The 16,459-nt window shown below is 36.9% G+C and overlaps 1 protein-coding gene and 1 pseudogene across 5 annotated transcripts in view; both read right to left on the reverse strand.

Annotated features, from left to right (window-relative positions):
- Window positions 1-16,459, reverse strand: part of ZCWPW2 (zinc finger CW-type and PWWP domain containing 2) — a 139,785-nt gene that overhangs the window by 98,866 nt on the left and 24,460 nt on the right. The window lies entirely within an intron of this gene.
- LOC101275373 (SIN3-HDAC complex-associated factor-like) lies at window positions 217-14,999 on the reverse strand (annotated as a pseudogene).

The following is a 16,459-nucleotide window of genomic DNA, read 5'->3' on the forward strand; positions in this document are numbered from 1 at the left end:
GTGGGCTCTAGAGCACAGACTCAGTAGTGGTGGCGTGTGGGCTTAGTTGCTCCGCAACCTGTGGGATCTTCCCGGCCCAGAGCTCAAACCTGTGTCCCCTGCATTGGCAGGCAGATTCTTAACCACTGTGCCACCAGGGAAGTCCCTCAATTAGTTTCTGTATTTCTCTCCAAAGGAATTGATTTGCGTGTAGCTGTTCATTCAGTGCATCTGTGGGAGGCAGAAAAGTCAGAAGCCTCATATTCTGCTATCTTGCTGATGTCCTCTGTATCTTGTTTTCTTTACTTTTAATTAGCTCCAGGAAAATATTAAACAATAGTACTAATAGCAAACATCTTTATCTTGCGACTCTGACAAAACTGAACAACAGTACTAATAGCCATCTTTATCTTCTGACTTTGACAAAACTGAAACATAGATCTGGTCATCAAAAATGGAAGAAATTAAAGTTATCTTTGTAAAGGCTTTCCTCTAGTTTTATGTTCCAAAACACTATCACACCGTCATCCATCCTCCATGAGCCCCCACTGTGAGCTGCAAACAATGTAGTAGGAGGAGGAGATATGTTGGCCACTGGCCAAAACTCAAATATAAAGAGAGATGAGGGAGATTCAAAGTCCAAGGCAGGTATTGGGGACAACTAAGCTGAGGGTAAGGAGTTGGGGTACAGTTCTACAAATAGTGAAATTATCCATTACATGTTCATTCAAGAACCTTCTATTTATATTTATTATTTAATAAGAAAAATAGGCCTTAATAGTATTTAATATCAAATGACACAAGAATCCTCACTCAGACTACATATAAGTAGGTCATATGTCCTAAATGGGACATGAGGCCTCCTGCTCAAAAGGTGGGAGGTACCACAATGCAGAGGGTTTCACAGAGGTGCCCTTCATTTATCTGTTTATTTTTACCATATTGAAGTTATATTTAACTAGTTAAGTTTATGGATTATATTATATAGATTAACTATTCCTCACAAAATGAAGTCACTTTAAAATATTTCTACAAAGAAACATCATATTGAAGAGAATACTAATAATACAAATAAAGTAGAAGAGATATAAAAGAAAGCAAAGCATTACTATCTGTTACTCAACTGCCTAGGATTCTGTCCATCTTGGAACCATCAGAGAAAGCACTCTAAGTTCACTGGCACCTGCATCAATGGAAAGCTTAGGAAAATCCATTATGATAGTCTATTATAAAATGTTAAGGGGATTAAAAGATTACTTTTAAATGGTAGATAAAGTTTTCAGATTTTCTTAGGAAGTTAGGTCTCACAGTGGATAATACTGAGAAGATAAATTAACACCAAGAAAATGTCATTATTACTTAAATAGTGATACTCATTTTCAATTGTATCAAACTTAAACCTCTTGGTATTTTAGATTTGACACAGTTTATCCAGGCTAATAGAATTTATAATACAGATTATAAAATACTTATTCTTTTCAAACCAGATTCTCATTAGTTCTTTTACCTTTTCTCCAACACTTGGTTGGTTTTCAAAATTACTGCCACATCCAAAAGGTGCAAATGAAGAGGAGAAAGAGAATGTGGTCAGGAGAGTGCTAGAATCTTTAAGGGGGGTCCCTATAAAATCATGCCTAAGTAGTCCACACTTCAGTTTATAAAGATATTGACAAAAGCAAAGCTGTGCTAAGTAAACTTGCTTTACTCAACATCTGTTTTTAATTTTTTATTTCATAACTTAGCTAACATATTAAACTAGAGAATTCAGAAGAAAATTTAAAAATTACATTTGGAAAATAGAAAACATTGAATGTTTATTCAAAATCATACAGCCAAAAGTTCAGGCTACACATTAGTTTATTTATTCATTCATTTAATGCAATAATTATGAATGGTTATAGACACTCAATTTTCAGTCAGACAGCACTACCACTTTTTACTTCACAAATTAGTTAACCGCTTCTCTGGAGATAATAAGAGTACTACCACTCTAGAACCTCTTTTATAAGGATACTAATCCCATTCATAAAGGCTCTGACTTTATGATTTAATCACCACCCAACGGCTCTACCTCCTAATGCCATCACACCGGGTGTTAGGTTTCAGTAAGAATTTGAGGGGACACAAAGATTCAGTCTACAGCATTCCATCTCTGGCCTCCCACAATTCATGTTCCTCTCACATGAAAAATACATTTATTCCATTCCCAACAACTCCCAAAAGTCTTAACTCCTTCCAATATCAACTCAAAAAGCTGAAGTCCAAAGTCTCATCTAAATATCACCTAAATCAGATATGAGTGAGACTGAAGGCAGGATTTATCCTGAGGCAAATTCCTCTCCAGCTGTGAACCTCTGAAATCAAATGTGTTCTGTGCTTCCAAAATACAATGGTGGGACAGGCATAGGATACTCATTCCCCCTCCAAAGCGAGAAATAAGAAAGAAAGGAGTGACAGGTCCCGAGCAAGTCTAAACATTAATGCTGGATAATAACCTTCTTTGGCTCTGTGCTCTGCCCTCTAGGCACAATGGGCTGTGGACCCCTTCCAGACCCACTGGGGCTTGGGTTCCACCCCCACAGTTTTGCCAGGTAGGGGTTGGGTCTCCTAGGCTATAGGTGGCCTTACCCCTTGGCTTTGAGCAGCCCACACAGTAGCTCTCACAGGTTAGAGTCAGGTGCCTGTGGCTCAGCTGGGCTTTACAGGCCTGGGGTCATGAGGGAGGCTCCAACCCACAGCTCCACTGGGCAATGGAGATAAGTCAAGAAAACTTACTTTACTTAGGCAAGAGAGGCAAAGCTGTACCTTCAAAACTTTGCTTAGATATTTCCTCAGCCAAATATCCACTTTCATTACAAGTTCTACCTTCCACGAAACATTAGACATGAACACAAATCAGCCAAGTTTTTGTCACTTTATAACAAGGATCACCTTTTCTCCATTGTTCAATAACATGTTCCTCATTTCCATATGAGACCTTATCAGAATGCCCCCTTTGCATCCGCATTTCTACCAAAATTCTGTTCAAGATTACTTAGCTATTCTCCAAGAAAACTGAAGCTTTTCTACAGTTCTCGCCTTTTCTTTCTAGCCTCTCATCAGAATTGCCCTTAAAGGTCCATCCATTCGTGGCAATGTAGGCTTTTTCTAGCATGAAGCTCAAGACTCTTCCAGCCTCTACCCATCACCCAGTTCCAAAGCCACTTCCACATTTTTAGATATTTATTACAGCAGAATCCTCACTTCCCAGTACCAATTTCTATCTTTGTCTGTTTGGGCTGCTATAACAAAAATACCAGACCAGGTGACATATAAACAAGGTGACTTATAAACAACAGAAATTTATTTCTCACAGGTCTGGAGGCTGGGAAGTCCAAGATCAAGACACTGACATATTTGGGGTCTGGTAAGAACCCACGTGCTTGTTCATAGATGGCCGCCTTTTTGTGGTAAACTCATTTGGAGGAAGGGGCAAGGTACTTTCTGGGCTCTCTCTTATAAGTGTATTAATTCCATTCATGAGAGCTCTGCCCTCACTACATAATCATCTCCCAAAGGCTCCACCTCCTAATACCATCATATTTAAGGGGACACAAACATTCAGTCTACAGCAATAATCAATCAAACACATGTTGGTTTTGAAAGAGAGGGGAAGGTTCTTAGTGGTAAGGGGAGATGGTGGCAGATTTCCATTCTGGGCAAATGAGAGAACAGTGGAGTTAATAACCAAGTAGGGGACATAAATACAGAGCAAGCTTGGGGTTTGGGGAACAGAAATAATATGTTCTTTTTGGTCTTGAGTTTAAAATACTTGCGAGTCTGCTAAATAGGCAATATGAAATATGGGTCTATTCCTCTAGAGAAAAATTCTAGAGTTTTAGAAATAGAAAGTCAGAGTATAAACTGGGTACAAGAAACCCTAGGCATCTATTCAATTCTTAAATGCCTGACCATCTGGTTTTTACCAAATGTTTCTCTTAAAGGAGACCAAAGACTTTCTAATCACCTAATCCAAAGGCTTATTCTTAAACCTCTAACCACTACTGATTCCTTTACTGGTTGCTCTTTCTTTCCCTGGTCCCTGAATGTAGGCCTTTCCAAGGTTCTGTCTTCAAACTTCTCTTTTTACATTCTCTTCCTTGGGGACTTCAAATAGCTGCGACCCTCTCTTCCATGCAAATAGCTGCCAAATCTCCATCTCTCATCCTTGAACTCCATCTCAAGTCTCACAATCACCTACATTTCAAATAATTTTGACACCTGGATTTACTCAAGCACAGTGAACTTGGGCCAAATTGGGTTCTCTTTTCCTTCAAAACAGTTTCTCTCCCCAATACTGTTACCTAGACTCAAATTTCACCCAGGGTCAACTTTGACACTGCCTACTTCCTCATCCCCTCCATTTAAATGGTTGTCATTTTGTTACAAGTTACAAAACTAAAAAGGTTTCTGTGTTGTGTTCCGACCTTTCCAATCTTATTGCTACCAACCCAGCTCAGTTCCTCATCAGTTCTTTTAGACTGCTATAAACAGCCTACTAACCAGTCTGTCTACTTTCTCTCTCCCCATATTCTTTCAACTCATTGATAACAGATTAATCTTATAAACTCCCAATAATTGGTCCTCTTGCTAAAAAAATATTGTTTGACATTGCTAACGTAATTGGAAATAAATTCCCCACTTTGTTTTTGAATTCTCCACAATGTAACTCTATAGTGAAGTAGTTAAGAGTACAGATTTTATTACCAGTCAGACCTAGATTAAGATCTAAGAACATCAACTTAATAGCTGTATCATCTTGGGCAAATCATTTAATATCTTTTCATCTGGAAAGTAGGAATAATACTAGCACCATCTCAGAGTGTTCTGAAGGGTCAATAAAATAATGCATGCAGGGTATGTGGCAAGAAGCACAGCATGTAGTAGGTGCTCATTAAATGGTTGCTAGCATTACTTTCTTCTCTTCATCTTCCAAACAGCAACAACTTACGTCATTTGATATTTCCCAAACATATCCAGTGTATTGTCTCTATACCTTTGCTGCTGTTATTCTCCTTACTCTATCATAACCTATAAATTACCTACTTTCAAGACCCACTTCAGATACCATGTCTTTCAAGAAGTCTTCCTGGATATCCTCAACCAGCTGCAATTTCTCCCTGCTTGACGTTCATGTCCTCTCAACTTCTGGTATTTACAACATTCTGTGACATAATATAATGAAGTTTACTGCCTAATTCCCACCACTAGACTGTAACCTCTCTGAGGACAGAGATACTTTTTTTGAATCTCCAGCAATAAATGAGTTGATGATGGAAACATGGTTCTCTGTTGATCCCCAAATGCCTAAATAGTACTTTACATGCAGGAATCATTCATATCACTTCCCTAATTTTCCTCAATTGCTTCTATGTGTCTGTGGAGCATCTGGAACTGGTTAAATATACTAACGGATAGGAAAGGGGTTAGTGAGCCATTTTTTATCTATAACAATACATTACAATGCATTACTAGTTAAATGGAATTTATTAAAGAGAACACCAAGGTCTGTAGAATCCCACTAAACAGTTCTAAATAACTTAATATAGTATAATTATTATAGATATTTGTACCATTAAAGTGAAATTCATGAGCTAAAGAAAATATGGATTTTACATAAATTCTCCAAAGATTTCTGTATTTCATGAATGTTATTTTAGAATTTTATAGCAGTCTGAAAAAACTTAGAAAATAAGATCAATTCTTCTTGAACTGAAATATTACACAGTTCCATTGTTCAACAGAACAAAGGTCTTAAAGATGGAGTATAGCCAATGTGAATTCTTATGAAGCATCACTTATTACAATGTATATGTACTTTATGACTGATGTATCCCAGATGGTAAAATTACAACATATCCAAGGAGTTCTGAATAATTTCAGAATTTAATAAGACAGTGTGAATAAATAAATACAGAATAGGAATGAAGACAAATGGCTACTTATAATAGAAATTGTTTTTATTGTATGTGAATGAGAAAAATAATGACTGTTCCTTCAAACAAAAAAACTTGCCATTTTTCTTTTGTTCTCCAACATTGTTGTTACAGGAAGTGCATATATTTTTAACCATAGACTAACCCAGATAATGCAGCTCTTTTTGGTTTGTGAAAAGTAATAGTATCTGCATCAGTATCTTCAGAGTTGGGGTGTTTCAGCATTAAAATTTCAATTTTCATCATTGCCATTTCTAGAAAATATCTCACTTGTAACCAATAATTGAATGACTACAACACTGAACCTGCCTACTTCCAAAAAGAATTTGAAGTGAAAATAAGATAATTTTAATATTATGGATTAAAATTTCATAATATTCAAGAGACAGCAGAAAAAGATCAGGACTTAAGAGTCAAAAATGTAGTTTCTAATCTTGACTATGCAACTTCCTAGCTCTATAATTTCAAGAGGGCCTCAGTGTTCTTATCTTTAAGGTAAAGAGAGTAGGGCTAGATGATCTCCAAAAATTTGTCCTGCTTTCATATTTCTTGATTTTTCCATTCTGACTGTTCTTCGTCGGAAGTCCTCTACTCCTCTTTACTGGATTATCAGCTCCTCTGCTATATTCTTTTTAGCCATGTATCAGAGTCCAAATTTCACCAGCCACACTTTCATCACATTTGTGTTACGTCTTGTCAGCTCTGAAGATTTGTTAAACCTTATTAGCTTTGCAGTATGTGCTGGTTTTCAGTGTTTATTCTGTCTTCAGATCACATACAATCTCCCTTAACTTAGCAATCATATTAGTCTAAAAGCTGTATTTCTTGTCCATCATTAACATCCAACACTCTTCATCACTTTCAATTCCCATCTGGAGTCTTCAGTCTGATATCTTCCATCATCTTTCATGAAAGATGCTTTGATCACTATCTTTAAGACAATTAAATATGACAGATATGAATTCCTTTTGGCAAATGTGCATAGTGTGTTTCACCGTCCTTCCCACCTAAGCAGCCCAATATAATGTTATCAGCTCTGAAGTCAGGCAGTCTAAAAGGAGTCCAGAATCTACCAATTACTACTTGTATAACTTTGGGAAAGACATTTAATCTCTTATAATTTTATCTGTAAAACTATTATTTTATAGGGAGGTTACAAAGATAATTTTTTTTAAATTAGCATATGTAATAAAGAACAGAGATAGTAACAAAAGTGCTTTTGTGCTAGGGACAGTCAAGTTTGGAAGTGCCCCCAGTACTTCCAGAGTTGTAAATTTTTTTTTTCATTCTTAGGAAGATTACATGAAGAAAACCCAAAATACAGAGAAGGAAGTTAAGATCTATAATAGCAAAAAAAGATAGGAGTTCTACTGGGATGAATCTGAAGACACTATATATCAATCTAGCAAAGTTGAAAACTACTTAAGTCTACAATTTTAAGATGGTAAAGAATTATTTGAAATTCTCATATACTACTGACAAAAGTGTAAACTGGTAGAAACTTTGGGAAGGAAATTTTGAAATATGTAACGAGAGCCTTTAAAATGCATCCATATAGTAACAGTATTTCATCAAAGTAAATTGCTGATTTGGATAACTACATTATAGTCATGTAATAATAAAAATAATTCCTTGTTTTTGGAAATAGCATACTGAAGTATCAACTGGTATACTGAAGTATGAAGTGGTAGAGAGAGATTGAGTCTGCAACTTACTCTTTGTAAAGATTGTATTCTTTGCTGTGTGTGGTCAGCCCCTCTGGCACCAACACACTGCACATGCAAGCTGCCATTCCTATGGCACCTGTGATCTGGGAACAGGGGATAGTAGCTGGGTGTTAAAACTAACCATCGTTAGCTTTATGTGTCAGCTTGGCTGGGTCAGGGTACCCAGATATTTGGTCAAATATTATTCTGGATGTTGCTGTTAAGGAGTGTTTTTTAAATGAGATTAACATTTAAATTGATGGGCTTTGAGTAAAGCAGATTATCCTTCACAATGTGGATGAGTCTCATCTAATCAAAGACCTTAATAGAAAAAAACTGACCTCCCCCAAGCAAGAAGGAATTTTGCCAGCAGAACTGCCTTTGGACTTGAAATGCAACTCTCCCCTGAGTCTCCAGCCTGCTGGCCTACCCCATCAGATTTTGGACTTATTAAGATACAACAATCATATGAGCCAGCTCCTTAAAATAAATCTCCTTTCTCTCTCTCTCTGTACACACACACACACATCCTGTTGGTTCTGTTCCTCCAGAATTACCCTAACATGTGGGAAAGTAAAAACATCACATAACTCACTTACTGAAATTTAGCAGCTGCTTTCTTTAGTAAGCACTCTTCTGGGTGTTGTCAAGTTTTTATCAGACTCCAAAATTAGATTCCAGAGATCCAAAAAAGTTACTTCTAACAGTTTTTTCCAGTTTAATCACTGCTTTAGTGCCATTTTCAGTAATATCACCACAACTTACTCTTAAATGATTCAATATATATTTCCAAATATATATTGAATACGTGTTCCCAAATCATTATTTTCAAATGTTAACATTGAGAATATTTGGGAAATCTGGGTGTAACACAACTGGAAATTCTTTCTTATATTCTTGAAAATTTTCTATGAGTCTGAAATTAAATAAAAATAAAATGGTTTTTAAAATGTAGCTATCTTGGAGACTGGTTCAAGATGGAAGACTGAATACATGCCAGAGTCTTCTCGTGCCACCCCAGGTGCCAGGAAATTACAGAAGAGTATATATCCTAAAAGATGTAATTAAAAAAAAAAAAGCAAGCAGTACCCCCAGGCCTCCAGAAACTATGAGGAAGCCTTTCATGAAAGAAAATATATGGGAATGAAGAGAAGGAAGCCACAGCCCCAAACACCCACAGAAAAAAAACTCCCACAAAGATGGTAGCTGGTCCAAGGCTGTTCTAAGATAATGAATGCATGAGGGGTCTGGGAAAACTAAGAGAGTTACTGGCTGGAGTACTAAAGTAAAGCATACAGGGTCACCTCTCTTTGGGCCAGGCTTTAAGCAACAGACATGTCTATCGTCAGGTAGAGCGGAGATAGCTAATCCTGGGGTGAAGGGGTAAAACAGAAGCTTCAGGAGGCTAGCAACACCCAGGAAAAATAGAGAGTTCTCACTACCCAGAAGAAGCCACTGGCTCACCCCATCCAGGAGCTTTGTCTTAACTACTCTTCCTTCCATATTTGGAGAAAAGCTAAAGCAAACAGAATTCATAAACAATCTCAAGTACACAGGTGAGCACTCAATCACAATAATCAAAGACAAAATCCAATAATGAGAGAGAGGAAACAAACCTAATAAAAGGAAAAATTCATTACCTATAAAACACAAGTTTAATAAATTAAATAGGATGGCATTTTAGAATATCCACTAACTTCAGAAAGATATGAAAGGATATTCATTTCTTAAAAGAATCAACAGAATATCATGGAAATTTAAATTTTGACCACTGAAATTTTAAAAAATCAATTGATACACTATCAAAATGGTCAAAATAAAAATAAATGAACTATAAGATTGAGCCAAGGGTTTTTCAAAGAATGCAGCCCATTCTTTAAAAATTATGTGTAAGGGACTTCCCTGGTGGCACAGCAGTTAAGAATCCGCATGCCAGTGCAAGGGACACAGGCTTGAGCCCTGGTCTGGGAAGATCCCACATGCTGCGGAGAACTAAGCCACAACTACTCAGCCTGCGCCCTAGACCCACAACTACTGAAGCCCACGCGTCTAGAGCCCATGCTCCGCAATGAGAGAAGCCACCACAATGAGAAGCCCGCGCACCGCAACGAAGAGTAGCCCCCGCTTGCCGCAACTAGAGAAAGCCCGCGGGCAGCAATGAAGACCCAACACAGCCACAAATAAAATAAATAAATAAATAAAAATGATGTGTAAGAGAAACAAATAAGCTAGGAAACAAGCAAGTGGAAATCTAACACATAAATAAGCAATCGAGTTGATCATCGTGGACTGCCATTAAAACAAACAAACAACCGATAAACTGGGTGGCTTAAACAACAGTCTTAAAGAGCAGAACAAAAATTTATTTTCTTATGGTTTTGGAGGTTGGAAGTCCAAGATCAAGGTTCTGGCTGACCTGGTGAGAGCCCTCTTTCTGGATTGTAGACGGCTATCTTCTCACTATGTTCTCTCTCACATAGCCTTTCCTTGGTGCATGAGCAGAGAACTAGAGAGAGTGAGAGAAAGAGAAAGAGCTTTCTAGTGGCTCTTCTATAAAGTCACTAATCCTATCAGATCAGGCCCCTACTTTTATGACCTCATTTAACCTTAACTATTTCCTTAGAGACCCCATCTCCAAATATAGCCACACTGGAGACTGGGGCTTCAACATATGAGTTTGGGGGGCACACATTCACTCCATAACAATCAATAAAACCAAAGCTGGGTCTTTAAAAGGAGAAAATTCAGAAATAAATCATATTAGAAACACAACTGTAGAACTATAGAAAAATTTAAAAGTTCCCAGAGGATACCTTGTACATATTTAACATAAAAGGAAATTTTAAAGTCAGATAGGGGGAGTATAATAAAAGAAAAGTCTATCTTAATCTCATTTAGGAAAGTAGATTTTTAAAATCCTAGCTAAAGCAGATCAGATCTGTAAAGTAAATCAGATGTGCTGGAATATTAAGAGAAAAATGGATCATGGCCAAACAGACAATGAGAAGTCAGAGTTAATTAGTCTAACACTGGTCCCCTCCAAGCTGGCGTCCCCAAAATGTGGCATCTTTCAAAGCTCCATGAAACTGGCAATGGCCCAGAGCCTAAGGCAATCAATACTGGTAAACCACAGTATGTGGACCCCAGTGCCACCCCTAACCCCCTTCATGCCAGGGAAGGGGATGGTGCTAACCCAGTCGTATACACTGGTGTGGCCCACTGTGAGTTAGGCATGGCAATCCTACGGCTAACTTGCAGCATCTTACAACTGTAACCACCAGTCTTAGATTTCCCTTCAACCTTGAATGCCATGCTGTCAGGACAGTGCTAGAATCAAAGTTCTGCCACATCTTATTACTACTATAGTCTGGTCCCTGATCATGCCAGGGGAAATCATGGTGCTTCTCTAATTATTCATTAAAAGCTCCATAGTTGAATGGTCAAGGGCCCTCTAATGGCATTTGCCCGATGGCCTGAATAGATTGTGCTATGCTCTGCTTCAGAGTGCAATGAGGCAATGGAGGTTCACCATTAAGTTACTGACTCTATCCATGTGAGCGTTCTCTAGTAAACATTGCTCCAGCAAGTCTGATATGTGGGCTGCTTGGCCACTTGCATTGTTTGCAATGACATGTCACATTACAGATTAGAGAAGGAAAACCATTATGATCATCTTAATATTTAAGATGATCCCAAAAGCATGTGAGAAATTTAACAGTCACTCATGATTTTTACAATAAAAAATAAAGTTCAATCTCCACCCAGCACCATTTATAAAAATAAATTCCAGACTGACTAAACACTAAGGTAAAAAGTATCAAACAACATATATAGCATTGAAGTAAAAATGCATTTGTATATAAAATACAAAAAAGTCATAAAAGATTGATAATCTTGAACATGTTGAGATTAAATGTTCTGTGTAACTAAAACTAAAAAAAAGTTAAAACCATAAAATAAGTTGAAAGGCAAGAAAAAGACAAGGATGAAATATTTTCAATACACAGACATAGGGATTAATATTCAGAATACATACAGTATGAAGTGAATGTACCTGGTAGAAGAGCTTCATGAAAACTGGGAAGCCTCAAGGGTGCTTTTCTGTTTATATTGTTTTTAAAATTTTATAATAAGACTAAATGCATTTAATATCCTAGTAAAAGTCTGAGTATCAGTATCTAACAACATAAAAAGCACAAAACAGATTTGTGATTTCTAATATATGATTACAAATTGTATGACCATATATAGTACATTCCACAAGTCAAGAGAGGTAGAAAGGGGAAAAGAAGACCGTGGTTGGGTCTAGTAACAAACAAATACAGAAACAGAGATGATCCACATTAGAGTATATTCTACCAATACCAAGATCAGCCAAAATATACAAAATAAAACTCAAATATTACTCAAGAGAGAGTAGATAATGGCTAAGATTCCTATACTATATCTCAAGGTTACGGGAGCACCCACCCAACTTCACCATGTAGTTTGTGTGTACTGTAGTATGTAGGTTTTTTCAAAAGGACGAAGTATAGAATTTTAATTTTAGATTAATAATTATAAAATTATAGTATACCCATAAAAATGGCTCACTGCTTGTTATTTGTACTAATTTTTAAATCTAGTTTTAAATTTAAGCACTGAGTCACATTTTTATAAGGTAGGCAAAATGTTCTTCCCTCATCAGAAGAAGTCTGGAGACCTTTTTTCCTTGTACTTTTAGAAAAGCTGAAATGAGAGGCTTTAAATGAAGATTTTAGAATTGAAGAGCTAGACTTTCAGGATTCACTAATTACCTAATTTCTAATCTCAATGTTTAGAAAGCCTCACTAAAAGAAGCCATCCCCAAACCAGCCCACTCAGGATCAATGCATACCTCTTTTCTTCTAATAGAATTTCTTTAATATAAAATGAAAATAAAATCCTAATAGGTTAAAACAAGCCAAATGCCCACTCTGCATGGGTAAATACTTCACAAAGTCAACTGAATCCAGAGCTATGCCTGAATTGTGCAGGTTCTCAGTGAAGTCATCAGTCATACAATACTAACAAAAGTCAACTAATTACATATTTAGTAAGCCCTCTAAGAAATGTACCCCAAGAGGCAGTAACCTGTATTTTGTGCCATCTTGAAGACATGCACATTTTATTTTTTCATATAGTGTAACATTTCAATAGAATTCCTTAGCTGCTAGGTGATAATGCTTTGGTACTATTCATACAGGATCCCTTATCTTAAAAGATGTGGGTTTTCCCAAAAGAGGAGCTTTCTTCTCCTCTTTAGAGCTTTCTTCTCTTCTCCTCTTTCTTCTTCCTGCTTTAGAAGTCTCATATAAATTAAACACCCTATCAAATAGTAACACAGAGGGAGGTGACACAGGACGCAAGTCTCCTCTCTGTATATTTATTACATTCTCATTCAAGGTATTTACACTAGAAAGCTTAGTGTGGCTTGATTAATATTTCAGTGGTAAAAGTCTGAGTGATCAGAACCTTGGCAAAACCTGAATTCAAAATTGTTAACAAATACTTCTAGTGACAAGCCTAAGAAATTATTACAAGTTTATTATTATGAGGGAAAACAATCATCTTTGAAAGATGCCTCAACCACTGCTTCTCAATATAGAAAGATAAAACGACATAATTAACCCTATCTCTGTCCCCTGAAATTTCCCTAATTTCATTCATTAGAAGCGGATTTAAAGACTTTTAAGAGCACTTTACAGCAGCATTCAGCTTCCTATGAAATACTCATTATCTTAAATATTATGTATACTTTTTTCTCTTTTAGTAAACTCGATACTGGCTTTAGAGCTTGTGGAAATGGAGAAAAGAAGAACCAATTCAATACCATCCTAGAAATTGTCTTTTGGCAGAATAGCAAATATCCAAATCAAAAACAGGATTGGAACTGTTAGGGGCTAAATTGTCTCCCCCGACCCCCAATTTACATGTTGAAGTCCTAAACTCCAGTACCTCAGAATAAAACTGTATTTAGAGACAGGGTCTTTAACGAGGTAATTAAATTAAAATGAAGTCATTAGGGTGGGTCTTCATCCAGTCGGAATGCTGTCCTTATCACAAGAGGAAATTTGGACACAGACAAGCACAGAGGGAAGACAATGTGAAGACAGAGGGAGAAGACAAACACTTAGAAACCGAGGAACAGAACCTGACCTCCAGGATCTCAGAAGGAACCAACCCTGCCAACACCTTGATTTCAGACTTCTAGCTTCCAGAACTGTGAGAAAATAAGTTTCTGTTGTTTAAGGCACTTAGTCTGTAGTACTTTGTTATGGCAGCTCTAGAAAACGAATACAGCCCCTTCTGTCTTTCCAAAATTTAAATAGATTTTTGTTCCCCTTCTCTGTAAGCCTCAGTCATCACCCCTCAGTGGAAATGGGTGGAGGCTCTGGCCCTGCTCCTCCAGCTTCTCAGATGCTGCTTTCTTATTGTTGCAGTAAGGCTTAAACAGATGGGCGTTAAGGAGGACTTCCCCCAAATGCCTTTAGAGATAAACCCACAACATATTTTCTGCCTTTTCCCACACGTGAGATTGAATGGGAAAGACAGCTGTCTTGTCAAAACCAGAAGCCATATCCATATCAGAGCTGTCATCTTGAGTGGTAACCGCACGAAAAGGAAGGGCTGGAGAAGTGCTTGATGTGGGGCTGTGGGCATCGGAGTCGAGAGACTGAGGTTCTTCCTGCAGTTTACTGAGCTGGTGGCTTCTTTATCCCTTTCCAATACAGTTTCCACTTTCTTTGGCTTCAAGATAGAGTCTAGACTGGGGAATGCCCTTTCACCTACCACGTGACTCTAGTTTGTTTGTTTTCTATCCTGCTGGCAGCTTTTCCTGTCTTTTCACAAGTAGCACTCACCCATTGCAGAAGTGCTCTGAAGGAGTCTCCTGGAACTGCAAGTAGCTCTAGAAGTCCTTTCAGCATTTACCATCACTAAAGTGAGAACCGAAGAACCTAGCTCTGCAAATACGGCAGCCTTCTATACTTCAGTACATATTTGGTTTGTAAAAGTCAACATCTTTTCTTCTAGAAATAGTCTTCCAAAAGCCGCCATTCCATCCTCAGTTAACATTCCTGAGGTGTGGCGTGTACACCATGACATTCCCGACCGCACATCCAGGCCCTCCCTCCTCAACTGCCTTATCTAGGGAGACTGTCTTCTGCAGCTGGTTCTCCATGAGAGTTTTTGGTTTTGCTTCTAACAAAGAAGTAGCACACAGCAGAGCTTCAAAAGCGAGGAAGGGGCAGAATCCATGGTTGTGGAGGAGGTAACTGGCATTACAAGGCACTGAAGAATGTTTAGTATCTAAATGCATTCTGGACACTTGGTGGGATGTATAGGATAAGGAAATAAAGATTAAACATATGGCTTCATCTTCATCTAATAGTTTTTTACTGGATTCCTTAGGATTTTCTATTTACAAAATCATGTCATCTGCAAACAAGAGATAATTTTACTTTTCCATTTCCAATCTAAATACTTTCAATTTCACTTTCTTGCCTAACTGCCCTTGTTAGAACCTTCAGTACAATGTTGAATACAACTGGGAAGAGTGGACATTCTTGTTTTGTTTCTTATTTTAAGGGAAACACTCTCATTCTTTCATCATTAAGTATGGTATTATCTGTGAGTTTCGTGTAGGTGCCCTTTCAGACTGAGGAAGTTCCCTTCTATTCCTAGTTTGTTGAATTTCTTTTTAAATCAGGAAAATGTGTTGGATTTTGTCAAATGCTTTTTCTGCATCTATTGAAATGATCATGTGGTTTTCTTTATTGTATTGATATACTACATTAATTAATTTTCAGATGTTAAACTAACTTTAAATTCCTAGGACAAATTTCTTTAGTCATTATGTATAATGTTTTTTATATGCTGCTGGATTCGGTTTGCTAGTATTTTGTGGAGGGTTTTTGTGTCTATATTTATAAAAGATAATGGTCTATTATTTTTTCTTTTTATGTCTGGTTTTGGTATCAAGGCAGACTGATTTGATTTTAAATTCTATGATGACAAACCTCAAAAGGATACTCAACACTTCTCCATAATCCTACTACAGTTCCCTTTAAGTTTACTTTCCCACTCACCCAGACAATTTCTGTCTTGAAAACACACTCTTCTGCCTCCCCACCTTAGCAAATGACCCCAGATAGGAAATATTTCCATGCATTCAATTACTGTTTTCATCTAGGATCAATCATAAGCACACAAACACAAAGATTTGAGCTTAGCTCACAGGCTAGGTCAATGCTAACATATACAAATTTAAGCCTCTTGTGGTGAAAACAGAACTGTTCATCTTCCTTTTATTATACTTCCTGTGCTGTAGTTTCCAATATTCTGTATAATGCCATCACAATGCCAAGCTATCAGGGAGTCTTCTGCTATTACATGCAGAATATACTTGAAATATATTTATCATGTATATTATACAATTATCTGAACCCGGCATTAAAGATACAAATTTTAAAATAGTTTGATTAATAAAAAAATTAATTAGACTAAAGTTTACTAGTATTGTGACTATTTAATGTTTGTGAGTCTTAACTTTAAATACTTAACATCATAGGTAATGTATTATTAGAATATGTATCCTGTTAATATGTTCATAATATGGCAAGTTAACAGAAATAGGAAGATTAATATATAAAATAATAATACAATATGCAATTTTTAATACCTCTTTACAATTTTAGATATGATTTAACTGGCATTCTTATAATTACTAATGGCCATAATTAGTGTTATATAAGTTTATAACTATTCTAAATATTGTTC

Source organism: Orcinus orca, chromosome 10, assembly GCF_937001465.1.
Source record: "Orcinus orca chromosome 10, mOrcOrc1.1, whole genome shotgun sequence".
In the NCBI taxonomy this organism is placed as follows: Eukaryota; Metazoa; Chordata; class Mammalia; order Artiodactyla; family Delphinidae; genus Orcinus; species Orcinus orca.